The 20271-nt window shown below is 52.7% G+C and overlaps 1 protein-coding gene across 1 annotated transcript in view; it reads right to left on the reverse strand.

The window, feature by feature from the left end:
• BCOR (BCL6 corepressor) overlaps positions 1-8652 on the reverse strand; it is a 114181-nt gene extending 105529 nt beyond the window's left edge. The window contains exon 1 of the mRNA XM_038587181.1: positions 8527-8652. The gene's annotated coding sequence lies outside the window, so the exon portion shown is untranslated. The remainder of the gene's footprint in view (positions 1-8526) is intronic.
• Positions 8653-20271: the final 11619 nt, after the last annotated feature.

Below are 20271 nucleotides of genomic sequence, written 5' to 3' on the forward strand. Positions count from 1 at the left end.
CGGAGAGGACGCATGGGCAGCTGGGCTTTGTTCTGTCCCTTGTCCTGGTCCGGAGGGCAGAAAAGTCTCCGCCGCGCTGGGGCCCACCGGCGAATTGGCGGCGCCTAACACCAGCAACCCCCCCACCTCCACCAGACTGGAACGCGAAATCCCCTCCGGAGTTCACTTCGGACTTGGGCCGGGTGGGGCGCATCGCCTCGGGGAGGGTCTCTGGTCCACAAGTGGCTCTCCTCATACAAGCAAATGTGCAGTGTCATTATGGTGGCTCCTGTTGCTCGGGCCCCGGGGTGCTCCGGCGGCGCGCGCACCCCATCCCTACACGGCAGGGAGGGCGGGCCCTGGGGCTAGGGCTTCCCCGGGGGCTGCGTGGAGGAGACGCCGCGTCCGGCCCTCCCGCACCTCCTGGCTGTCTTCTGAGACCGCGAGCACGGAGCCAGGGCGGCCTCTCGCCTTTCATTACCGGGCCTACGAAAGCAGCAGCCCAGGCAAATATGTAGCTATTAAAATTAATCGCCCTGCGTTGTCAGCTGAACATAATGCAAATTATTTATGGGCTGTCTGCGCAATATTTATCATCGTGCAGGCTCCAGGCGCTTCGTGCCTCCCGGCCTCCCCCGCCCGCCCGGCCCGCGCAGGTTGAAGCTGCGCACGGGCTGCAGCAACCTGGGGGCTCTGGGCACCAGAGTGGGGTTCCTAAGGTGAGGCCGCGCAGCCGGCTGCCCTCCAGGCCAAGAGCCTCATTTTAGGTTCTGACATTCATTCCACGTTGGTCGGAGGCCTACTACGTGCACAATTAGGAGGTGGGCGAAATGAGGGGTGGGGTGACCAATTTGGAGAAATCGGGGTGGGACAAGCTCAGGCCGAGGGGCGATGCAGGCGGGGGTTCCTCGGCTGCCGAAGTGAATTTTCCGTGGCTCAAGTCTGTCCTCCAACCCGGGAAACGTGTTTGTGGCAGCTGGATTCAGAGAAACCCAGAGCATCAGAGGTGCCCAACAGATCGGAGTGCTTAGGATCCTGTTGACGGGAACAGGAATTCGGTGTCCTTCGAGCCTCAAAACTTGTTTGCAGATCGCAGATAACAGATTAACTGCTAATTGGCAGAATCGGCCAACCATTTAGTTTATCACTGCTGGGGGCCCCTTGGTATTCGCTGCACTTTTTATATGTAAAAACAGCCTTGGTACCTCCTAAACGGCTTTTGTGTGGCTTTTGTTTCTCTTTCAAATACGGTGTTTTAAAAAACAGCAGCAACACGCCACCCCACCCCCTCTGCAACCAAGCCTTCTCGTTAAAAAAAAAAAAAAAAAAACCCAACCCAGGAGGAGAAATAATCTATAGGACAATCCCCCCCTACTGGTCGGCGCTGGCGTTAGGGCTTTTAAAGCAGATCGAGTAGCCCTGGGCTGCAGAGGTAAACAGGCTTTCTGCACCGCTGCTAAATGAATCACGAGGGGGAGGAATGGGACTCCCGGGCGGAGGAGGCCTCGGGATTCAGGCTGGGTGCCAGGGAGGGGAGGGTGCAGCAGAAGGGGCAGTGGGGTGGAGGCGAGTTGACCCTGTCCAGAGGCCTCAGGGCCAGGGAGGGGAGAGGAAGGTCGATGGGCGGTCCAGCCAGAGCATACCCCCCCGCCCCCGCGCCCCGCCTACAATCTGCTAGGCTGGGTGAATGCACGCCCAGGGCCTCTCTCCCCAGCGTGCCTGGGTGCCACCTGGGGCTGGTCACGCTGTGTGAGTCCATCTGTGGGTACAGAGGTCACGGGGCGCCCCCTCCCACACAGTTTGGGCAGCTCTGGGCCTTCAGGATGCGGAGGCAGGCCTAGGTCTTTCTTCTGATGTTCATTTTAAGCATATTATTACCAGTCGTCACTGTCCTCGCCCTGAACTCCAATGTCACCTCGTACTTAGATGACCCAGGCAGAGTCAGGGCCTACTTCCGGGGTCCTGCGGGGTGGAGTGGCTGTCTATGGCATCTGCTCTTCAGACTAACTGAAGGAGCCTGAAAGCTACTTTGAATTTTTATCTATTCTTCATCCCGGTTTCTCCTCCTCACAATGTGGTTTGAGCCAATTCGAGGGTCTTTTTTCTTTCTATTTAACCCTCCGCCCCCGTTTTTGACCGAGATTTTTCTTGCAACATCCCAAAGCTTCTCCCATCACTTCAGAAACTTACTTTGAAGCGATGAAAAAGAAAAAGAGGTTCACAATATTAAGTTGCTTTTGGATTCCCTTTTTCTTGTGCATTCCCGCACGGATTTGAGGAAGGGCTGCTTTTTTACTCTGTTTTGTTTTCTAATTATCAAATCACTGTGTTTTCTAGAGGAGGAGAGGCTGGGCGTTGATCCCGGTTAAGTGGAGGGGTCGTGCCCTTTTAACAAAGTGCTTTTGACACTGTGGGCCCCAGAATCCCACCTGAGCTGGGCAGGGTCACCGCCCTTGTTCCCATTTGGCAGCCGAGGAGCCTGAGCCCCTCCGCCCCCCAAGTTTTAGGGATCTGATCTTCCTCACTGAACTAGGGCCAGAAGCCAGATGACCCCGGCCTGCTCCTGCTTGCACCCACCCTCCTCCAGTTCGGTGTCTTGTAGCAAATGCCGCATCCATTTCTGAGCTCCATCTACCGGGCCACCCTCCGGCAGAGGCAGCCCCCCACTGCCTCCATCTGGGGCAGCTCCTCTCCAGCCTACAAACCACCCGGATCGGCTCTTACAGCCTCCTGTTTACTCACTTGCCTCCACCAAGTTAATTCCGACTGCAGACCCGGGAGGACAATTTTAAAGTGTTTCTGCAGACAGACCCTCTGGCCCCGCCGGAAGTGTTTTATGGACCTGTGAGCCGAGTTAATCCCAGGAGGGGCGGCAGGATTAGTCCCTGGTGTGGGTGGGGGATTCTTGTGTTAAGGTTTAATCCCCTTGGGAGGAGAAGAGATGGGGAGGGGGGGAATGGGGTGGCTTTGGAAACGGGTGCCCCCCCCCATTAGACTCTTCGATTTTGGGGCGGGGCCGATGGAAACTGAGGCATGTGGCCCCGGACCTCAATATTTGGCTCGGCAGCCCGAGGGCACCTCGCGTCGAGCACCCTGGGAGCGCAGCAGGGACGTGGAGTGCAAGTGGAGAGAGCGCAGTTGTGTTTTTCTCCAGGTTTTATTCTCCCAGCCCTGTGGAAAGGAGGAGAGCCGCAACCCGGGGAGGGAGCCGGAAAGAAACACTTAATCACCGGCGTCTCGCTGCTCGTCACGCGAAGATGGCAGCGGCTCCCCTGGGTTTCAAGGTTCCGGGAAAGGCGTGTGTTCTGCCTCGAGGCGCGCGGGCTGCTGCGCTCCCTCCCTCCGCTCGGCGGCCAGCCCGGGCCCTCGGAGCCGCTCTCAACCGCCGCAGGGGCGGCTAGGCCGGCCGGCCTGCCCTTCTGCGGCCCCGGCGGTGGCCAGGGCAGCCGGGCCGAGTCGTCGCGTGCAGAAAGTAAAGGCTGGAGGAGGTGGAGATCTGATCGCCCAGCGCCGGCTCTGACCACGAACCCTCCAGCCCCACCCAACACACACCCTCACGCCGGCCCAGGCACGCAGGGGCAGGGGCGTCAAGCTGCGGCCAATACAAGACCTGCAGGGTTGACTCCTATTAGCGGTGGCCGGAGGCCAAGCCGGCCTTGGCGGGAAAGGGGATTTATCCCCAACCCCATCCACGCGCTCACCCCATTGTGTGTGTGTCCTCCCCCCGCCCCCGCCATTAGGAAACACGGCGCACAGGTCCCCGCCAGCCGCCGCCAGGAGGGGGTGGGGTGGAGGGGAGATTCACAGGCCTGGCTGCGGGCCCCGGGGTGCGGCGTGCTCACGGGTGCCCGGGAAGAGGAAGGCACCTCGGCCCCTCCACCCTGACTCCACAGCCGGCGCAGCACACAACCGCCGAGGGCTTCCGAAGCGCCCTAGCGGGAGGGAGGAAGGGAAGGCGGAGGCCCGGGCGGCCGGCTGTGCGCTTGGAACCCGTGCTTGCGCGTGCGCGCGCGTGAGTGTGTGCCTGCGCGCGCTCTCGCCCGGAAAGGGTGTCCCGTGTTTACGAGAGGCAAGGTGGGTGTGAGCAACCCACAACCAGCCATCCCCGCGGGGACTAACTGGCTGGCCTCTCCAGCCTCCCGCCATGGGGCTCCAGGCCCGGGACTGGCGGTTCAAGAGGAGGGGAGCCAGGAACTGCGGGCTGCGCTAAGACATCCATCCAGTCCTGCGGGAGGAGCCCAGGGATCGAGCCGCCCCCACAAGCGTCCGTTTAGCCCCGCCTCCCGAGACCACTGACACTTTGTGATAAGGAGTTCCTCCGCAATCGGCTGTTCCCAGCCCCCAGTCACCTCCGGTAGTCGTGACCACCGGATGCTATGCGGCAAGATCGGGCATGGGGCCTTTGCACTGCCTTCTCTGACCCCTTCTCCAACGCGGAGCCACAATAACGTGCTTCTGTATGAAGACCCGAAACTTTCTTTTGCTAAATAAGGGCCAGATGTTGGGCCTTCACCACTCTTTCCTTAACTTTTTCCTTTAGAAGGTAGGGGTTCAGGCAGTCGACCCCGACGACCCCGAAACATCCCCCAAAGGGCTCGCCTTCACTACCCAACACTGGAGAGCACCAGAGCTCTGCCTCCCTCCCTCGGGGCAATCCCTGCCCTATCCTAAACTGTGTTGCTTTGGCCCAGCTGCTGAACAGTTCTGAGCTTCAATGACCTCATCTGTAAAAGGAGGCCAACAACAGTGTCTAATTCACAGGGTTGTCTTGAGGATAATGAGTTAACATGTAAAACACCTAGAGCACTGCCTCTCAAACAGTGCTATGATGTGTTTGTTGTTATAATTCGGTACTCTCTTTTTGAAAACGGCCAGGTTAAAGTTCCCAAAGGTCCATATGGAGGCAGGGATTTGGGCAGGGAGGAGAGGGCACTAGTAGCCAAACAGAAAAGGCCAGAAGGCAAGATGGGCTCAAACTGTCTGAGCTACACTTTCCCTTAAAGGCCTGAGTGTGTGGTGGTGATGTAGGGAGGAACGTGCGCTTTAATGGTGCTCATTTAGACTGGATTAATGGGAAGCTTCTGCCAGGGCTCAGGCACCATTACCCACCATCCTCTCCCTGAGGCCTTGGGTAAACAGCACCAGTGGAAAGAGGACCTCCAGTAGACTCTCCCAGGCCACCTTTCTTTTCTTTTTTTTTTCTTTCTTTCCTCTTTTTTTTTTTTTTGATGGCTCAAAGCCACCTCCTATAAATCAGTTCTTGGAGGCGCTGGGCAAAAGCCACATCCTCTGGGGATGCACTTTAGCCAGAGTTTAACACCGGTCCAGGCCTGGAATGTGGCAGGCCTAGTTGCTGGGCCTCATTTAGGGACACATAAATGCACTACTATTTATGTCCATAGAATTGGTCAGATATCTAATTACAAGAAGCTTCCCATTTCCTTTGAAATGGGGTCTCCTGTGTGATGGTTTGGAGCTGGGGCAAAGAAGGGTCCGAAGAGGCCTCAGTGCCCCTGGCTCCCAGGCTGGGCCTCTCTGGGTCACTCATAATTCATTAGGTGGGACAGCCTTTTCCTTTTCAGAGACAACGCAAATGGCCTTTGCCTTACGTGGCTGCAGGCGTTTGCCTAATCACTGAAATGTGCTGGCGGTGCGCTCTCCCTCTTGGTTGATCCTTATCGGAACTGTGCGTGCCAGGCTGCCAGCCCCGGGGGAAGACAAAGACGGGGCTGCCTCCAGGTCTTTCCCCCGAAGCCTCAGGGTCACCTACAGGGCTTCCCCTCTACAGCCTCCGGCCCCCAAGCCGCTGCCCGAAACACAGCCGCAGCCCTATGTCAGAATTCCAGTTCTCGAGCGCCACCCGGAGAGCTCACATTTCCCCTCTTTCGAGGCCGCGTGGTGCGCCAGCGAGAGATTAAAGGTGGTGGCAGCACAAGTCTGGCTGCGGGGGGTGGGGGACGACGCGAGAGGGGGCGGGCGGTTTCCCCGCATCCAGCTGCACGTTCGCAGGAAAAGAAAAAGCTGAGAAAAAACTTGGGCTTTAAAAGCCCAAACCCAGGGCAGTCTACTAGTAAGTACAAACAATCCCAGACAGGAGTTTGCAAGGAGTAAGCAACCTCCAAATAGAAACTACAACTAAAATAAATCCCTTTTTAGAGTTATATTAAAAGTCCTCCACGGTGCAGTGCAAAAAGGGGAGCGCGCCTTGTTAGGACACACACGGCCGTGCCAAGATACATCGTGCTCAGCCCAGCACCTCCTGCGCATACGTTTAATACTAGGCAAAAAAACGAGGTTCTCATCCGCATCTAGTAATTAACCAGTTCTCCTAGTATTTATAACTGACTCAACGTGTACTCGATTTAAAAAAAAAATGATCCTGCTCGAAAGATACATGGACGACCTGTATTGAGATAGGCTAAGTTCCCGTCGCTGTCTGACCACATTTGTCTAGTCTCTCTAAGAATCCACGTTTTCTAGCCCGGGAAGGGGCAGGCGGCCCTCGTGACTTCCCCTTCGGCGGTTTCCTGGCGAGGCGCCCACCCTCCCCAAGCACCGGGAACGGAGGCGGCCGCATTAATACTCGCGGGCAGCCTGCTCTGACCTATACTGTCATTTTTTCCATCGGTCAGGATCGGGCTAGGGTGGGGGGGGCGGTGGGTTCTCCTCCGAGGGGCTCTGCACGGATCATTGGGTTTTCCCCGGCGAACTTAACACGGAGGCAAAAGGGGCAGATGGAAACCAGGCCTCCGCTGGCCCGGCGCGCGTAAGCGCCGCACTCTGCAGCTCGACGCAAAGCCAGGGCTGGATTTTCGCGGCCCGGGCCCGGCGGCCTCCCCGCGCCGGCGCGAACCTCTCTCCCTCCGGCTGAGCAAACGTGCTCGCCTAATTCCGCCCTGGAGACAGCAGCTGTGCGGCGAGAGCAGGGGAGGGGTGGGGGGGGGGGGACTGCAACTTTTCCAACAGAAAGTGTATGCGCACAGGAGAGGTGAAGGCCCACCCCGATTCTGTGCACGTACCGACACAGCATCTAATCAGTGTCACTGCCAGGAATACGCTTCCGCGGCGGGCGACACCCCCGCCCCCGCCAACCTGCAGGAGGGAGGGGGGAATGCAAATGGCGTCTCACGTCGTCCCAGACTCTGCACAGCTCCCGCTGCCCCACGACCCCGAGCAGACGTCGCAGCGGGCCAAGCGCCGCCACCCTGGGGACACTGACACGCTGGCGGCCAGCGTCCCTCTCCTGCGTCCCGGTTTCGGGAAAAGGAACTAGCACCTCTCCCCGTTTCGAGGCCATTCCCCTGCCCCACGTCCGGAAAAGTCGCCCTTCCCCGGCTGGGGGGAGGGCCAGTGAGGGGACGCGGGAAACTTTGCGAGACAACTGTTCCGCGCCTTCCTCGCGTGGCGCCGGAGAGGAACGTGGGTGGGTTTCCCGTCCGAGGCCTGACCACGCAGCCCCACTCTTCCAGGCCTCGGACCTGGACCTCGTGGGCAACGGCGGCGGCGGTGGGATACATTTCAGGCCACGGGGCTGGGAGGGAGGACACCAGAGTCCGGCGTCTTCAAGGGCTCTGGCGGGTGGCCAAGTTTGTGTCCTTTCCCTCCCACGCTGGAGTAGCGCGCGCCGCTTGGGGAAGCGTGAGACTCCTCACCCCTGGCCACGAGGCCACTCCTGTCTTCAAGGTGGGCCGATGGTTTCTCTACAGCACCCTCCCCCGCTCTGCGGCCGCCTCACGCTCGCAAGCCCCCGGGGAGTCCCCAGAGACGGCCGCGCCTTCACTCGCCGGCTCTTCCGGGGGAGGGGGAGGCGTGTGTGTCGTGTGCACCACGGCTCGGGCTCGCACCCTCCGCGGAGCCACCTCCGCAGCCCTCCCGGGCCATAGCCTCAGCCGATCCCCGCCCGGAGTCGCCCGGCGGGATGCAGCCTCCTCCACGCGGAATGGGGCGCCCCAAGGACGCAGGCAGGGATGGCGGTTCCGGTCGTTCCGGGGTTTGCGTGCAAGAAGAAAACAAGGCCGGCGACTACGAGATCGGCGCCTCCATTCTCGGGGTTCGGACGCCCGCGCGGTCTCCGCGTCGGTCCCGCTATCACCACTCCGGCCTCGGGGGCCCGCTTCCGCACCGCCCCCCCCCCCCGCAGCAATTCCTCGTCCCGCCCGCGCCGCACCACGCGGAGCGCCGAGCACCCGGGCTCCCGCACCAGCAGCCCCCGCTCCTCCCCGTAACTCCCGCGCCCGCCTCGCCCGGGGCTCGGGGCTCGGGGCTCGGGGCTCGGGGCGCCGTTCGCTCTCAGCGTCCGGAGCACGCCGGTTCTACCCTCGGCTGCGAAACCGCCACCCCCGCCCGGACGGGCCCTTGTCCCAGCCTGGCTCCCCCGCCAGCTGCGCCGCCACCGCCGCACGTGACCCGCCCCCGTCGTGGCTTCCGCTGAGCTGCCTGTTCCGGAGCACAAACAATTTCTGCTCTTACGCGGGGTCTCTCGGGCCCTGGCGTCCTCCCCTCCCTGCCCCCCCTTCCGGGTACGAGAACTCAAAACAACTCGCTGACCTTCGGGCCGACCAGCTCCTGCTTCCACCGACTCCGGCATTCCGTTCGAACCCAGCCGCCGCGGCTTCTAAGATTTCACTCCGCGCTGGGCTGGGGGGAGGGGGTGATTTCTCCAGGAGGGGGTGTCTCAGATCGAAAGAGCCACTACACGCTCCTTCCTCTCCTCCGAAGTGAGTTTTTAGACTATCCGGAGGCCCCGGGGAAATGCTTGCAGCAGCGCGAAAAGAAACCACCCCACTGCCACCACACACAGACAAACACACATACACACGCACATGCCGCCTTGACTAGTGTCTGACCCGATTTCCAGGGTCACGGCCCAGCGGCAGAGGGCCTGGTCAACCTCAGACATACTACCCAGCGGTGGGCCCGTGGCACCGATCAGAGCTGGAGTGGGATGGAGAGAGTGCGTCAAGTAATGAATAGTAGCTCCCACTTCCGCTTTGTGCTAGTATTTCAGAACCCCCAACTTCGCAGATCAAGAAACTGAGGCATAGAGAAAGATCAGTTATATAACTAGCTCAGGATCACCCAGCTAGTTAAATGACTTGGTGAGAATTTGAACGAGGTCACGCAGAGTCCAGGGTGGTTAAACATTATGCTGTAGTGCTCTCACCTTGGAATCAAAAAGACCCATCTGCAAAAGCTAGTATTCACTTGCGGGCTCTATGTTTTTGCAGGACGCATTGTGGTTGGCACCTAGTGGTCACTCAAATGCTGGTGGAATCAATGAGTGGGTGAATGATTGATAGAATCGGTGCAAGTGATTTTCCAGAAAGTAGCCTTGACTATTGTTTCTCCCGAGATGATTGTCCTGCCTTAATAAAATCTCTGGTTTTTGAGTGTTAGCAGGTAACAGGAAACTTATTAAAAAATATGTTAACCTCCCACCCCTCCCTCCCAGCCAATCAGCCTGGCAGCATTTGAACTTGCTGGGGCACATACCCAAAGCAGCTTTTACTTGGTGTCAGCCATTTCTCTCCCACCGTGTTCTTTCTCTGGAGGCTTCTGCTCAGGGTCAGGCAGCCTGGAACCGCATTTGAGGTGATTCAGAACATATAGCAAGAAGGAAGGAGTGTATACCCACCAAACATGGCTCATTGGCCTCCCTTCCACAGGCGGGTTGGTTGGGGAAGCATGGTTTGCAGCTCAGTGGTTCTTTTTTGAATTCATGGACCACGTCAGGACCACCACCATCACACAGTCACCGCCCTCACCAGCTGTGAGGCCACATCTGTCTGAAGGCAGACAGCTCTGAGATGCTCATCAGTGGGACCAACAGCTGCCATTTGGAGACCTGCCACTTGGCCCTCTGTGCTGTCCCCCTCCTTCCGGTGGCCCCTAACAGAGGATGCGACCAAAAAAATTTGTTTCGTCTATTTAGATAATCCCATAGAATGTACTTTTATACTGTATTGTTATTCTTCCCTCCTAATTTTCTAAACCTGACCAGTTGTCCCTTCTATGCTACTGATTGGGCAATGCGTAAACGAGGACCAGTTTCACTTCCAGTTACCTGAAAGCAAACTTTCTCCTTTCCAGTTTGATCCTTCCAACATCTGTTGCATGCCTCTGCGGTCTAAGTCACTATATTAGGCAGAACATGGAGGAAGAAAATGCCTAGTCTCTGTTTCTGATTATTGATATAGTCTGTTCTTCCCCCTTCTCTTGTCCCTCCCTCCCTCCCTCCCTCCCTCCCTCCCTCCCTTTCTGACAGTTGTCTATTTTGGCTCATACTCCTAGGATTATTAACCAAGAAATGAAAACATTTATTTTCTAAGTGACGACCCGGTCTTGACTATAAGGCTGGGGTTTTGGGGGCCTCTTTTACAATCTTGTCTGGAGTGACCAGCAAGACCCTGTGACCTCAGCTCGTGGCCAGCCCAGGTTGGAAGCACCAGATGATTTCCAAAGAGGCCACCAGCCTCAATCTCACGTGGGCCCAATTGTAGCTGAGGACAGCCTTGCCGAAACTCACTTACCCCTTGAGCAGGGGGACGGGTGACAAGTGATGCTGAACGGGAGGTTCAGGATGCTAATTTGATTTATTATCTGTGTACAGCCTGGGGAGGAGAAAAGGCTCATAAAAGTGTTCTAGGCTGGTCATTCTGAATGTGAGCATTTATTTCTCTGCAAAGCTGCCGAATGTCCCTGCAGGAAGTCTCCGGCGCAGCAACCCCTGACTGCACAGACAAAAGTCTCCCCTTTACACAGGGCTGCCCTCATTGTTTCCAACAGCTTTGTGCTTTCCCTGGGGGAAGAGGAGAGTCACAGAGCGAGTTTTCTTCCTCTTTTCTCACGCTGCAGAGGAAGTGATGTTGTGGAAACAGTCGCATTAACTTGGCCTACAAACCGCGTCGGAGCCAGTGTTGGGAATAGCATGATGCAGGGTGGCATTCCTAGGGCTTGTCTCCCCCGGGCCCCCAAGCAACCTGGCCTGGGTCTGAGTGTAGGGATGGTGGGCACTCACAAGTGGCACACTGCAAGAGAAGTAATACTTGAGAATCATTTCCTCTTGGTGCATGGATGCTTCTGACCCCTTGAGCCCGCTTCCTTCTGGAGCGCTTTTCATTTATTCTCTCTGTTCATTTATTGGGCAATATTTCAGGATCTCCCACGTTGTGCTGGACACTGTGCTAGGTCTGGGCGTGCAAAGGTAAGAAGATCCAGCGGCCCTGCCTTCACAGAGTTTACATTCTACTGTCTTGGTGCACAAAATGTGCAGGATGTGGGGTCCCCGCCATCAAATCCTGTGGGTCCTCCATCTGTGACATCTATCCTATACTCTTACTCCTCTGCCTTAATTCAGAGCCTTGAGGACTCTTCGTGACACAATTGGACCCACCATCCCCAGACTTGCCTCCTCCATCTGATCATGCCACTCACTGCTTTAAAAATCTTTCAAGCAGCAAGAAGGGGAGGGACAAGAGGCAAAAGGGACACCCCCCTCCATTTGAATCAGCCTCCTTTAAAAAGATTTCTCAGAAGTGTCACCCAGTGATTTCCACTTCTGTCTTATTGGCCACCTCTTGCTGCAAGGGAGGTTGAGAAGTGTCGCCTTTTGGCTTGGGTTCATGGCCACCTCCTATTACTAGGGCAGAGGAGGGATGGCCATTGGGATAGGCAACTGGCCACCTCTGCTCATCTACTCACAGAGTGTATGGCAGATGGCAGGAAAGCACTTTGTAGGTGGTAGGAGAGGGTGCGGGAGGGACCTTTGGGGCTCTGTTCCTGGCTTGCTTTGTGGTTCTCTGGGAAGTGGCCCTTTATTTCTTCCCCAGGGTCGGGACACCAGCAGGCTTCACTGTGGCTGTAGGTCCAGGTGGAGCCTGCCGCTGGCTGAGCCGGTTCTTTTCTTTTTCCTGGGAACCGCCGATTGGGAGAGAAAGTTGATCAGTCGGGCCGGGGCTGTGGCTCCACTGTGTGTGACCATCGCAATCACGTAGCCCCCTGGCTCAGAAGGGCCCCACGCTCAGTTGCCATCTTGTTATGCTGAAGAATATCATTTCTAATTCATGTTTGGTAGGTGAAGCCTGATGGGACAATGGAGCATGAGCCAGGGGCGGGGAGCCTCGGCTCTTGTATGGTCTCACCTCCTGGGGTACCTCCCCCGAGGGGGGTTCTCTGATGCCTGCTCCCCAACTCCCAATGCTGCCCAGCCCTCCTCATACCATCTTGGTTGGGACTCGGGGGCTAACACTGGGGAGGTCATGGCGTCTTGGGGTAGGGAGGCTGGGAGGGCCACAGCACGTTTGGCTGGCAACTTGGCAGGGGCTTCCCGCCCACCGCGGATACAGGCACCGAGTGTGTCCCAGCGTGGTGGCTGTGATCCCTGAGTGGAGGCAGGAAAGAGGCGGGAAAGGGAGATTGTCTTCCCGGCCCTTGACTGGGGCCGTGTGTTTTAATTTTGTTCCGGGCCCTGCAAATTCTGTGGGCAGTCCTGCCTGACCGTGGGGCCATTGTGTTCCAGCCTGTGTATGCCAGGCGGGGGAAAGGCGGTCTGCAGAAAGGCAGAGAATAATGAAGAAGTGCAGTAAGTAACAGAGCGCCTTCAGAACTATGGGGCCTCGGCGAGGGCAGAGATGGCTTCCTGGAGGGGCTCCGGTGCCCAGGTCCTGCCCCCGAGGAGGCCTGGCTGTGCTTGTGTTCCTCTGTTCTTCTTATCAATTCTCTTCTGTTCCTTGTGCTACTATGAATGGGTCTCCCTGATTGCCAGCTATGAGTTCCCCAACCAAGATTAAAAAAAAAAAAAAAAAAAAAAAAAAAAGCTTGGTTTTTAACAGACTGTGCGATACTGGGCAAGTTAGTCATTCTCTTTGAGCCTTCACTTTCTCAGCCTTCAAAAACAACTGGATATAATGGTACTAGCTTGGTGGGCTGCTCTGAGAATTATGTTTATGCCCTTTCTTGTTGATGGAGGAGCTTAAGGCACAAAGCATGCAGGAAATTTAGAGTGAAATTACTTCCTTCTTTCACTGTTTTCTCAGTACTTAAAAACTGCTTATTTGAATCTGGTTAACTTGAGTGGTTAGAATAGGGTCAACCAAGAGGGATGTCATAGGTTTGAGCACGAGACAGGTTTGCTTGGCGCATTTCCAGGACGGAAGACTGAACACGTAAGGTAGATATTCCAGTTATCTCTTGCTGCACAGTGAACAGCCCCAACTTGGTGGTTCAAAATGACAACCATGTTAGTGTAGCTCATGGTCTTGTGAGCCAGGAATCGGAGCAAGACTAGGAGTGGTGATTCTTCTGCTCCACGTGGGGTTGATAAAAATAAAATCTTAGAAAAAAAAGAAGGCTTCCGAGAGATCCTGGGTAAGGAGCAGGAGATGGAAAAGCTCTTGGGAGCATTAGCTACTGCAGAGTATCTGAGAGCTAAGTCCCTGGGCTTTGTTTGTTTTTTATTTAAAGATTTTTATTTATTTATTCATGAGAGACACAGAGAGAGAGGCGGAGACATAGGAAGAGGGAGAAGCAGGCTCCCCGTGGGGAGCCCGATGTGGGACTCCATCCCAGAACCCCAGGATCATAGCCTGAGCTGAAGGCAGATGCTCAACCACTGAGCCACTCAGGCGTCTGAGTCCTTGGGCTTTGGATGTTAAACCCTAGTCCTGCTTCTCTCAAACTTACACACACACACAAAAATTTCAGGTTTCTATGAGGGAGAGACTATAATTATCTCCATTTTCTCTATAAGGAGACTGAATTGAATTGCCTAGAGTACCAGCTAGAAAATGGTACAGCTGGAATTTGAACTCAGGCGTATCTAATGCCAAAGCAAGAGGTCATTTTACAGTTTACAGTTTTAAGTAATTTTCCTGGGGTCAGCCAGAGAAACCAGAAATACATTTCAACACTCATTCATGAGGTAAATGCTTTGTAGACTTAAAAGAGAATGGAAATTCCTTTGTCTGATAAAGAGTATGTACATACAAAACTTACACTGAACGTTATCCTTAGTGGTAAAATATTGGAAGCTTTCCCTCCAGAGATCAGGAACTAGAAGGACATCTGCTATCACTCCTCTTATTCATTATTATTCTGGAAGTCGTAGCCAGTGCAATAAAGCAAGAAAAAGAAATAAAAAGCATCCAAAGTGAAAGGAAGGGCTGAAACTGTCATTCACAGATGACATGGCTGTGCACATAGAAATCCAAAAAAGCCTCATAATCCAGCTATTAGACTTAATAAAGGAATTCAGCCATTTAACATAGGGCTTTTGTGGGGTTTTAATGGGAAACTTATATCAGATACTAAACTCCTACCTATTTAATTTTCACAACCACTGCTCTTTGGCCTGTGGCACTGGTGATGCTTCCTCCTTGACGTTCCCTTTACTCTGGTTTCCTTGAAACTATCTTCCTTTGTGTCTTGTCCTCTTTTCCCTCCAGATTTCTCTCCCAACCTCCTCTTTTGGTATCCACCCTTACAATGTTGGCCACGCCCAGATCTCTGTCCATAAGCAGTGCTGTGGTGAGCACAACTACATCATGGTCTACATGGATGGCACCTCCCATGATTGTCTAACACCCTCATACCATTTCTTCCCTGGACTGTCTCACTGACCTAGTCTTCAACTGTCCCATCTTTAATCTTTTCTCCTCCCACTTTTTTTTTTATTATGGTGCAATCTCATAATGTGAACCTTACTGTCCTAAAAGAAAAACTTGCTATCTTAACCATTGTAAGTGTACAATTCAGTGGTATTAAGCACACCCATCTGCTTGTGCAAACATCGCCACCATTCTCCTGCCTCCAGTCTTGCTCTTTTTTGCATCCATCTGTTACACAGCTCCTGGGGTTATCTTCCCAAAAAGCAACCTTGATCCTTGCCATCTTTTCCCTATTTAAATTTCTTCAAGATGTTGAGACACCTTGTTAGATTCAGCATCCTCTGAATGGTACAATAGCCCTCTGTAATCACTGTCCTGCTCACTACTGATGCACACCGTCCATGCTCTCTTGCTCTGTTACTGTCTTAATTTGGGTACCTCCAAAAGCTGACCCTGAGCCACGAATTTGGGGGCATAAGAGCAGTGATCTCAGGAAGCACAGTGAAGGAGTGGGAATTGAGAAAGGCCAATAAAGGGTGCATTGGTGAGTAGGTTGCTGATGTGGCCAAGGAGGCTCGATCCCCACTGATGCCTCTCTGGGATCCTGTGTAGCACACCCCTCAGAACTGTCCTCTTGAGGAGTGAAGAAGCTGGAGTATTTATCCACCGACTCCCATCCAGTGGTGTGCTGGTAAACCAGCTTTCTGGGAGGACAAAGAAAGTCTCAATTTGTAGTGTTTGCCAATTGCCATGATATAAATATTCCCACTGTGGCTGATTCTAAGCTAGCAATGGTTTAACAATTGGCTTGCAAATTTTCTGAATATGTAACAATCAGGCTCTCCAGAGCTAGTACCACGGCTCCAACACACCCCTGCTTCCATTCTGCATTAGTTGAGGGTTATTTCTGGGAAGCCAAGCACTTAGGATCTGCCCACACATATGGTGGCCAGCTGAACATGCTTCAGAGGCCAGAGAACTCTCTCTGATGGAGTTTCAGGAAGTCCTCTTTGTATTTGGGAAGTCCTTTCAGGTGCCTTCCAGGGTGGGCAGAGGGACATGGGTGAGGCACCAACAGAACTCACCATAAGGTCTTTGCTGGGCTCCTCCCCCTGCTTGGAATGTCTGCCCCCTCTCAGCCCACCACTTAACTTCTCCTCCTCCCTCAGTACTCAGCCATGGTGTCACCACCTTCATGAAGCCCTCCCTGCATTCCCACAAACAGTCCTCGCTTTCTCTACAGCCCCCAAGCAAACCCTTCCCTGGTCAATTGTTACCTGTTTTTCTCCCTCACTGAACTGCCAGCTGCCAAGGTCCGAGATGTTGTCGATCACTCTCGGTAAGTGCAGTGGTTAGCCCAGTGCCCAGCGCAAGCTTAGCTACTTAATAAATACATAACTCATCCCACCCCACCTGGCACGTAGTAATGGTTGAGTCAAATTAACACTCTCCCCCGCCCTTATGTATATATCTGCTGCTCAATCAATCAATTGGTCTCTCCATGGCTTTATTGCTTATTCCCATCCGTTTCCAAAGAGGACTTGAGGCAGCAAGCAGGTGCTTCCTTTCCTGTGAAGGTGTGAGCGACCATATTTTCTGAAGCAATGATCAGGACACGTGATCCGACACATGTTCCAACACATGGTCTGACAATGGGACAGAATATTTTAAATCACCACCGTCTCGGAAAATCCGGGCTGCGTGGCTCTGTGTAGAAAAGAGCCAGGAGCCACGGCCTCATAATGCATACCCAGAAGAGGCAGGAGTTCTGTTTTAAAGACCTCTGTGATTTTTAAGAGCAGCATGTGAAGATAGCTGAGGAGAGAAGTTGATTTCTGTGCACTCTAGCTGGAGTGATCATAGGGAGCGGGAAAAAATTTGTGGCAGAAACAAGCTCTCATTAAGACCATATGCTGTATTTCTAATCGATGGCTCTTAGAAGTAATTCCCCGACATTTCATTCATTTTTACTGCCTCCCCTTCAGGGGCAGGAAGAACAGCGTTGTTAGCCTGCATTTATAGATGAGGGTATTTAGAAACAGAGAGGTTAAATGGCTCAGCCCCAGTCACAGAGTGAATCAGAGACACCGCCAGCCTTGAATTCAGAATTCCAACTTGAGCTTCTGTGCCAAGATCCCTCGGGGCACATTTCCTTTCTCATTTGCATAAATCATCAACATTTTTTTTCCAAGCTTGTGCTGAGAAAGCCCCTTTTCAAACAGTGGAAACTCCCTTTGCCTTCTGTTGCCTTAGTTTTATTTTGTGAACCAAATTCTTTTACTTCAACACGTAGACTTGCTGTTTTTCCTTCCATAGAGCCCTTTTCAAGAGGTCGTGACCTTTGCTTACAGATGCATTGGAAACCGGTGAGCCCAAATAAATGCAAACAGATGATCTGGAGACTATATAAAGTGTAATTCCAACTCATGTTCAAAATCCCATGCCGTTGATTGCAAATCTCGAATCATGGCAGGTTATTAGGAAAAGAGTGGCTAATGGCGCTGCCAGTGTTTGAACCCTGTCGGGTGTGAAACGTACTTCCAACTTGCAGAGCAGATTCACAGGATCAGAAATGGGAAACTGGACAGGGGTGCCTGGGGGTGCACTCTGTTACGCGTCTGGCTCTTGGTTTCAGTTCAGGTCATGATCTCAAGGGTTGTGGGATCAACCCCCGTGTTGGGCTCCACACTCAAGGGGAGTCTGCTGGAGATTTTCTCTCTCCCTCTGCCCATCCCACAACCCACACTCACTCTCTCTTTCTCTCATTGTCTCTCCAATAAATAAATAAATCTTTAAAAAGAAATAAGAAACTGGACAAACCAGGGCCATGCAAGTCTGAAAATGTCAGTCTGAAAATATGTAGGGAGTCATACCTGAGATTAATGGTATGTGAACTTGGACTTCTAATCACCAGTGTAATTACATAATTACTCACAATCCTTTCACATATTTAAGGAATTCTTAGCTCATGACCTCATCTGTCTGATGGTCCTTAGGTGACTCCAGTATTGAGGTTTCTGGGCATAAACTGCGTTTCCTGGATTCCCAGGTCAGCACTTAGCACATTGCTGACACTCATGAAATAGTAACAATCCTCCTGAAAGTGAAAACATATGCAACGTGTTTGGGAAAAACTTCCCTTCCCTGTCAAATATGTTAGACAATCAAAATAATTTATGGCTTATCGGTTTAATCGTTAGACAAAAAGAAATAATATCTATTCGGAATCCTTGGTAAAATGAAATTCAGCATAGAGAAAGAGCTTTCCATCTACATGGTGTAGTAATTTACTTTATTACTTATCACATTGGTTAGTTATTGGTGCAATCATGCTGTGTAACAAAACTTTTAAACACACCACACCTCAGTGGCTTAAAATGCTCATTTCCTGCTCATGGGTGGGAGGCTTGTTCTATTGATTTCAGCTGAGTTTGGCTCATTCTGGAGTTTGCGTCCAGGCCTGCTCCCATGTCTCTTCATTCTCCTTGAACCAGCAACTTCCTGGGGGCATTCTTGGCGTATGGTAGATCACCAGAGAGCAAAAGTCATGCTGAATGGTGCAAGCACACTTAAAGCCTTTGCTGGCCTCTTATCTGCTGACATACATTGACTAAAACAAGTCACAGAGTCAAACCCAAAGTCAGTGGGGCAGGGGAAACAGCACCCCAAGAGGGAGAGGGAGGCAAGTGAATGTTTGCCGAACACCAGTCTCTCATGATTAGCATCCCAAAAAGGCTGCATTGTGTCCCTTCAAAATTCATATATCAAGCCCTGACTCCCCAAGACTTTAGAGTGTGATTTCATTTGGAAATACGGCCTTAAAAAGTGATTAGTTTACCCCCCGTAACTAATACTACACTATATATGAATTAACTTGAATTATTTATTTATTTATTTATTTACTTACTTACTTATTTATTTGAGAGAGAGAGTGAGAGAAAGAGAATGCATGAGCAAGGGGAAGGGGTAGAGGGAGAAGCAGACTTCCTGCTGAGTGAGGAACCTAATGCAGGGCTGGATCCCAGGAACTCCAGGATCATGACCTGAGCAAAGACAGATGCTTAATCCACTGAGCCATCCAGGTGCTCCTTAACCTGAAATTTTTTTAAAGATTTTATTTATTTATTCATGAGAGACACCGAGAGAGAGAAAGAGAGGCAGAGACACAGGCAGAGGGAGAAGCAGGCTCCATGCAGGGAGCCTGACAGAGGACTCGATCCCGGGTCTCCAGGATCATGCCCCGGGCTGAAGGCAGGTGCTAAACCACTGAGCCACCCAGGCTGCCCCTTAACTTGAATTTAAATAAAATCTTGAAGAAGAAAAAACGGGATTAAATTATGGTGAGGCCATTGGGGTGGGCCCTAATCCAATCTGACTGGTGTCCCTATAAGAGGAGGAGATTTGTTTTGTTTTGACTTTTTAAAAGATTTTATTTATTTACTCATGAGAAACAAAGAGAGAGGCAGAGACACAGGCAGAGGGAGAAGCAGGCTCCTTGTGGGGAGCCCGCTGTGGGACTCGATCCCAGGACCCCGGGATCACGACCTGATCCAAAGGCAGACTCTCAACCACTGAGCCAACCAGGCATCTCTAAGAGAGGAGATTTGGAGACACAGAGAGACCCCAGGAGAAAAGGCCATGTGAGGACACAGCAAGAAGATGGCCAACTGCACGCTAAGGAGAGAGGCCTCAGAAGAAACCAAAGCTGCTGACACTTTAATCTTGGGCTTCCAGCCTCCAGATCTGTGAGAAGTAAATTTCTGTTTTTTAAGCCCTTCCAGTCTGTGCTATTTGGTTATGGCAGCCCAAGCCGACCAAGACAGCCTGTAAAACCCCCTGTGGGTGACTCAGGGCTATGTTGTGCTCATCATGCTGCCCTTTCCACCCCCACAGCACTTAGTGCATTACCTTGTGTCCATGTTTATGTGTCTTTGGCAAACAAAGTCTCTCAGTCTCAACATGGGCAATTATTTATTTTATCAGCTAGGACTCAGGGTTGCAAGTGTTAGAAACCCACTTACAGTTGTTGAAACAAGAAGAAAATCTTTCAGGTCAGATGACTGGGGTAGCTTCTAACATCTAAGGAGTGAATATAGGAATCAGGGCCTTAGGTATTGGCACAGGGGACCACACACCTGCTAGATCCTCTCTCCATATTCTATCACTGAGGCAATTGGCCTTTTTTTTTTTTTTTTTTTTTTTAAAGACCCGCTACAAGCACCTGGCTAGCTCAGCGGGTTGAGCACGAGACTCTTTTTTTTTTTTTTTTAATTTTTATTTATTTACTTATGATAGTCACAGAGAGAGAGAGAGAGAGGCAGAGACACAGGCAGAGGGAGAAGCAGGCTCCATGCATCGGGAGCCTGATATGGGATTCGATCCCGGGTCTCCAGGATCACGCCCTGGGCCAAAGGCAGGCGCCAAACCGCTGCGCCACCCAGGGATCCCGCAATTGGCCTTTTTAAAAAAATTTTTTTTTCAGATCACATGGCTACCAAAAAATGGCAGGTTCTGTTTTCAAAAACTGGCATCAAGAATATCTTCCATCCCAGATGTTCATCTTACAATGTGACTTCAATACTCCTCCCATTGAGAGACGGAATCTATATTTTCTGGGTGTTTTGTTTTAGGAAGAGAGAGCACATGTAAGAGGGGGCAGGTAGGGGCAGAGGGAGAGGGAAATGGAAAT

The sequence above is a fragment of the Canis lupus genome, chromosome X (assembly GCF_011100685.1).
Source record: "Canis lupus familiaris isolate Mischka breed German Shepherd chromosome X, alternate assembly UU_Cfam_GSD_1.0, whole genome shotgun sequence".
In the NCBI taxonomy this organism is placed as follows: domain Eukaryota; kingdom Metazoa; phylum Chordata; class Mammalia; order Carnivora; family Canidae; genus Canis; species Canis lupus.